This window comes from Nyctereutes procyonoides, unplaced genomic scaffold (assembly GCF_905146905.1).
Source record: "Nyctereutes procyonoides isolate TBG_1078 unplaced genomic scaffold, NYPRO_anot_genome, whole genome shotgun sequence".
NCBI classification, from domain to species: domain Eukaryota; kingdom Metazoa; phylum Chordata; class Mammalia; order Carnivora; family Canidae; genus Nyctereutes; species Nyctereutes procyonoides.
In genome coordinates, this window is record NW_026575145.1 from 12,800,646 (window position 1) to 12,806,645 (window position 6,000).

A 6,000-nucleotide genomic window follows, 5' to 3' on the forward strand; every position below is an offset into this window, starting at 1 on the left:
CCTTCTTCCTCACACTTCCTTAACCAATCCATCCCCAGTCCTCCAAACCTTATCTTCTAGAAGATCTCAGATTTGGTCACCTTTTCCAGTGGGCAGGCTGCCATCATCTCTCACCGGATTACTGGAAGCTTTCTCACAGTCTTGTATCTGCTGCATGTCCTTCATACTGCAAGCAGAGGAATTTTTCCCAGTTCAGAGTTCATCCTGTCTACAATCCTTCAATCTCTATACATTTTAGGATAAATATCAAGATCTTCAATGAGGGATGTCTGAGTGGTTCAGTCAGCTAAGCGACTGACTTGATCTCAGCTCATGTCATGATCCCAGGGTCATGAGCCCAGGGTCATGAGCCCCTCAGTGGGCTCCATGCTCAGCAGGGAGTCTGTATCTGCTTGAGATTCTTTCCCTCAACTCCCCCCCAACTTATGCTTGCACATGGACTTTCTCTCCCTCTCTCTCAAATAAATAGAGGCGGCTGGGTGGCTCAGTTGGTTAAGCATCTGCCTTCTGCTCAGGTCATGATCCATCCTGGGAACCTGGGATAGAGCCTCCCCTGGAGCTCCCTGCTCCACAGTGAATCTGCTTCTCCCTCTGCCCCTTCCCTTTCTCAGGCTCCTGTTCCCTCTTTCTCTTTCTCTCAAATAAATAAGTAAAATCTTAAAAAAAAAAAAAGAAAAAGAAAAAGAAAAGAAAAAATACACGATGAATGTGAAGTAAGAGCTCTATTTATTGATTTTTTTTAATTTTTTTATTTTTTTTGGTCAGAGAGAGAGCACAAGTAGGAGGAGCAGCAGGCAGAGGGAGAAGCAGCCCAACAAGGGACTCAGTCCCAGGACCCTGGGATCGTGACCTGAGCCAAAGGCAGATGCTTAACCGACTGAGCCACCCAGGCATTCCTATTGATTTTTTTTCTATTGATATTTTTTAAAGTAGAATTATTCAGTGTAGCTTTGTTTCCTGCTTTTCATTTAACATTGTATGAAAGTACATATTGTATATATGCAAAAGATGTATATGCAGAGAAAAAGGCTGAGGATAGTGTTACTGGTGGTTTATTTCAGTAGACAGGATTTCAGGGGAATTTATTTCTTCAGACTTTCTGTATTTTCCAAGTATTTTTATGATACACACATATGTTTTTATAATTAGGAGGCAGCTGTAATTAAGGACATGGACTCTGCTGTTAGCTAGATATGAGTTCCAGCCCCAGCTCTATCTCTGCCACCTAGAAGTTGAGTGATCTGGGCAAGTTACTTAACTTCCCCTCAGAAGAATACCTACCCAGGAGGTTGTTGCAGGGAGCAAATAATATAATATTTACAAATCCCCTAGTACAATTTATATCACATCAATAAATAACAGCTCTTGTTACAGATTTTGATCTGATGAAAATGTTATTTTTATTTATTTTTAAAAAGATTTTATTTATTCATGAGAAACACAGAGTGAGAGGCAGAGACACAGGCAGAGAGAGGAGCAGGCTCCATGCAGGGAGCCCAACGTGGGACTCGATCCCGGGATCCCAGGACCACACCCTGGGCTGAAGGCAGGCACTAAACCACTGAGCCACCCAGAGATCCCCAAAAATGTTATTTTTAAAATTAAAAATCCCTTTCCTTGGGAAAGAAAAAATGAAAAACAAAACCCACATTTAGTTTCAATTATATTTTTAAAAAGAAAAGAATGAACATTGCAAAAGTAAGGGAGTACTGGACCTGGAAGATCAGCAGTAGGAAGCATGATCATTGAAATTCAGGAAATTAAGTCCTGAGTCATTTTCTGAAAAGCAAAAACAAAACCCTGATGTTGCCAACTTAAAGAAAGGTGAGAAAGTCGGCTTGGAATAGATTCATCTACTGAAATACAGCTGCTACAGCAGAGCCCCTCCGAGCTGTTAATACTGTGCTCTCAAGCAGGGAAGAATTTGGCCAAACTATTTGACTTCACTTGTGTCAGCAACTTCGTGGCCAGCTCTGGGAGCTGGATAACCCCCTACTCGATGGGGACAGACTCACACAACCTCCAGCCTCTCCATAGCAAATGTCAGTTTGACTCCACAACCAGGCTGATAATATGTAAGCTATTCAAGATGTGTGCATCACAGTCCAGTCAGGGCAGTGTGGAGAAAGAGACCAATTTTGTAACAATTGGTAGGTTTTCTCTATGGAAAGACTTGGTTTGAAATCACAGCTCCCACACTTCCCTACTTTTATGACTTTGGGCTAAAACATAATCACTCATGAGCTTTGCTTTCTTCTCTGTGGCTGGGAATGATAACTCCTACCTCACCAGAAGGCTGTGTAGAGGGAGAGAGATGATGTATGTGAAAGCTTAGAACAGAGCTTGACAACTGGCAGGAACCACATGTTGCTTCCCACCTGTGGTGGTGACCCAGTCCGTGGGCCAGAACCAAGTGCATCATGCCTGTATCTGAACACAGTGAGACTTGTGGCCCAATTGCTTCATGGGGCATATGTCCAGTGAACAGGGCTTGCTGCCAAGTGGTGAAGGCCTTCAGAGAAGGGATTGACGCAACCCCTGCCTTCAGGAAGCTTAGGAATCTAAGCAGCCCTTCCACCCATTAGAACAGTTCAAACTGTTATTAGTTTTAAATAGTCAATGATCACATCTGCTTTCTTAAAACTGTTATTAGTTTTAAATAGTCTTGGTCACATCTTCACATACATATATATACCTCCAAAATTTCTAAATATAAACTTAAACCATGAAAACCCTTACACACACACACACACACACACACACACACACACACACACAGAGTCCTTGAATCACAAGAGTGATTTTCATTACCACAGCTTTTTCCCAACTTTTAATATTGAAAATTTTCAAACACGTAAGTTATAAGTAGTACATTGAATGTCATATGCTGTCCAGTTAGATTTACCAGTGGAATTTCACTGCATTTGTTTTCTCTCATTCTGCTTTTTAATTTTTAACTTTTTGCTGAACCACTTAAGAGTTCATTATAGACGCTGTGACACTAAAACCGCAAATACTTCAGTGTGTATTTCCTAAGATGAAGGACATTCCACCTACATAACTGCAGAATTAGTATCTCACTCTGGAAATTAAACATAAATACACTAGTATTATCTAATATATGGTCCATATTCAAATATTTCCAATTATCCTAATAATGTCCTCCTCCATAGGTTTAAAAAAATCTAGACTTCAAAAAGAAAAAAAGAAAAAAAATCATACATTGCACTTAATTGTCACATCTCATCCAGTCATTCTGAAATTTAGCACTTCCCCCTTTTGTGCTAAACCTGTTGTTTCCCTCTCAATTTTTATTTACATAATGGGCCTCATAACTCAGTGGGGGCCCCAGCAATTTTTCATCTTCATTTCTGATCATTGTACTTTTTTTTAAAAGGTGGCTTATACTAAAAACAATCCCACTATTTTCCAGTTCTTAGCTTTTTCAGTTCTTAGCATATTTAAGTGGAATAATAAATATCAACAGCATCTACACAATGCTGAGGAGGGAAGGGATGGGGCATTCAGCTTGAGGCATGTTCAAGTCAAAGTAATGCCAGAACATTCACGTGACAAGCCCAATAGGTTGTGGCTGGAGATGGGAACCTGATTCTCTTCCTCGGTAAGGTGAAGAAAGTCACTTACAGAGAAGTGGAAAGAAAAGCCATGGAATGGGTGACTTTCCCAGGAGAGGGAGTATTCTTAAGGAGGCTAGTCTGAACCTTGGAGAGTTCCAGGCCAGTGGCAAAGCAGTGGGTTATGCTGGACACCCAGCAGAGTCAGGGGGAAGGGGTGCAGAGGTAATGAGGAACAAACAATGGATCCCACCCCTGAGCTGCTTATGGTTCTTTAATTCAAGGTGCAAATTAGGGCTTGGTGTGCCTGGGTGGCTCAGTGGTTGAGTCTGCCTTCATCTCAGGGCACGATACCAGGATCCTGGGATTGAGTCCCACTTCAGGCTCCCAGCAGGGAGTGTGCTTCTCCCTCTGCCTATGTCTCTGCCTCTCTCTCTCTCTCTCTGTGTGTGTGTGTGTGTGTGTGTGTGTCTTGTGAGTGAATGAATGAATGAATGAATGAATAAATAAATAAATAAATAATATCTTTTAAAAGGGGGGGTACAAAATAAATTAATTCTCAAGACCATCTGGGAGAGGGGCCGGGGGTGGGGTGGGGGGGAAGGCTTCAGAGCTATGTCAGCTGGAGTCTGATTAGGTAACCTGAGGACAGGGTGGAAGTTCGCCTGAAGGTGCAGAGCCTCAGATCTCCTGGGGCAAAACTCCTTTAGGTAAGGAAACCAGAAAAAGAACCAAGAATAATCAACAAGAACAGAACTTGCAGAGACTGGGAAGGGACACGCTGGGGGAGAAAAGCCAATTCAGTTAGGATGGCCAGAGAACAAATGGAAAGAATCTGTGTCCTTGACAACATTGAGACACCAAATTAACCAACTCCAAATCTTCCTCACCTCTGAACTTCTTGTTAGGTAAAATAATATGTTTCCGTACTAGCAAAAAACATGAGGTAATCTAAATAGATGAATTAAGAAACTCCCCAAAAGAGCATATTTACCAAAAAGTCATAAGAACCAATACAAGGAAGTAAAAATATCAAATAGGTGAGCAGAACATAGTCACAATGACTGCAGCAGATCCACTCTGCTTGTGAACTCTCTTATACATCTCATTACATTTAATTATTGCCTGTAGGGCAGTAATTTGGTGATTTTCATTTTTATTTATTTTTTTTAAATATTTCTATATTTGTCATCTCTACACCCAATGTGGGGCTCGAACTCACAACCCTGACATCAAGCATCCCATGCTCCACTGACTGAGCCAATGCCCCTCAGTGATTTTTAAAGGACCAGAGACAAAAGGCCAGCAAAAGGAAACTCTGCTCTAGAAGCCCTCAGTTTCTTAAGACAAAATACATTAATATACATATACATGTATGTATATGTATACATAAATGTCTTTATTGTGTATATACCTACATATATGTGTGTGTACACTGACACGTACACAACACATACATATACACATATATGTGTGGGTAATACAGTATATATGCATATACACACAAAATTTGCCCTGCACAGAGGCACTGAGGAATACCTAAGCAGTTCTGATTATTCAGGGGGTGACAGGGAAAGCAGGGTGCCAGCTGCTGAAGGTTGAAAATAAGTTTAAGGTGCTCCTGCTACCTAACAAGGGGATTTTTGACAGAATACTAGAATAAATAGAACTTTCACAAGCCTTCCATTTTAATAAGGTTTCAAAGCAGTGTGAGTAATGGGGGTGGGGGGAGTGTCGTGACACTGTTCCATTGTCAGGCTCCTCTGCGGTAACTCTTCTCAGCAGATACTGAATCATCACAGAAGATTATTAAGCCCTTTTCATGTCTAACAGTTAACCCCAGAGTACTTCAATTTTTTTAAAAGATTTATTTATTTATTCATGAGAGAGAGAGAGAGAGGCAGAGACACAGGAGGAGGGAGAAGCAGGCTCCATGGAGGGAGCCCGACACGGGACTCGATCCCAGGACTCCAGGATCGCGCCTGGGCCAAAGGCAGGCACTAAACCATTGAGCCACCCAGGGATCCCCAGAGTACTTCAATTTACTGGTACAGGTTTTACTTTACAGGACCATGAAATGGATCTAACAGGCTCCAGTTTGCAAGTTCAACCCAAAAATGTTTAAACTCATTTCCTTCAACTTGTTATGAAGATAGCTTCTGCTGCAGTCACGGAGAAGAAAAGGGCATGCATATTTTCCCTCAAATTAGTGGCACAACTGTTTAATGAGCTGGCCCTAGTTCATTTAGAGACCAGCAGTATTGACTAGTTCTTTCCTGGTCTTCGAGCCCTCTAACCTCCAGGGGTGGTGCTGCTCGGATTCAAACAGCTGCACATTTCCAACATAGTATTCCCTACATGGTGTCAAATGACTGGGGATGAAGTTTTGGTGACTGGATGATTTATTCACTTAGTCATCGTTGTT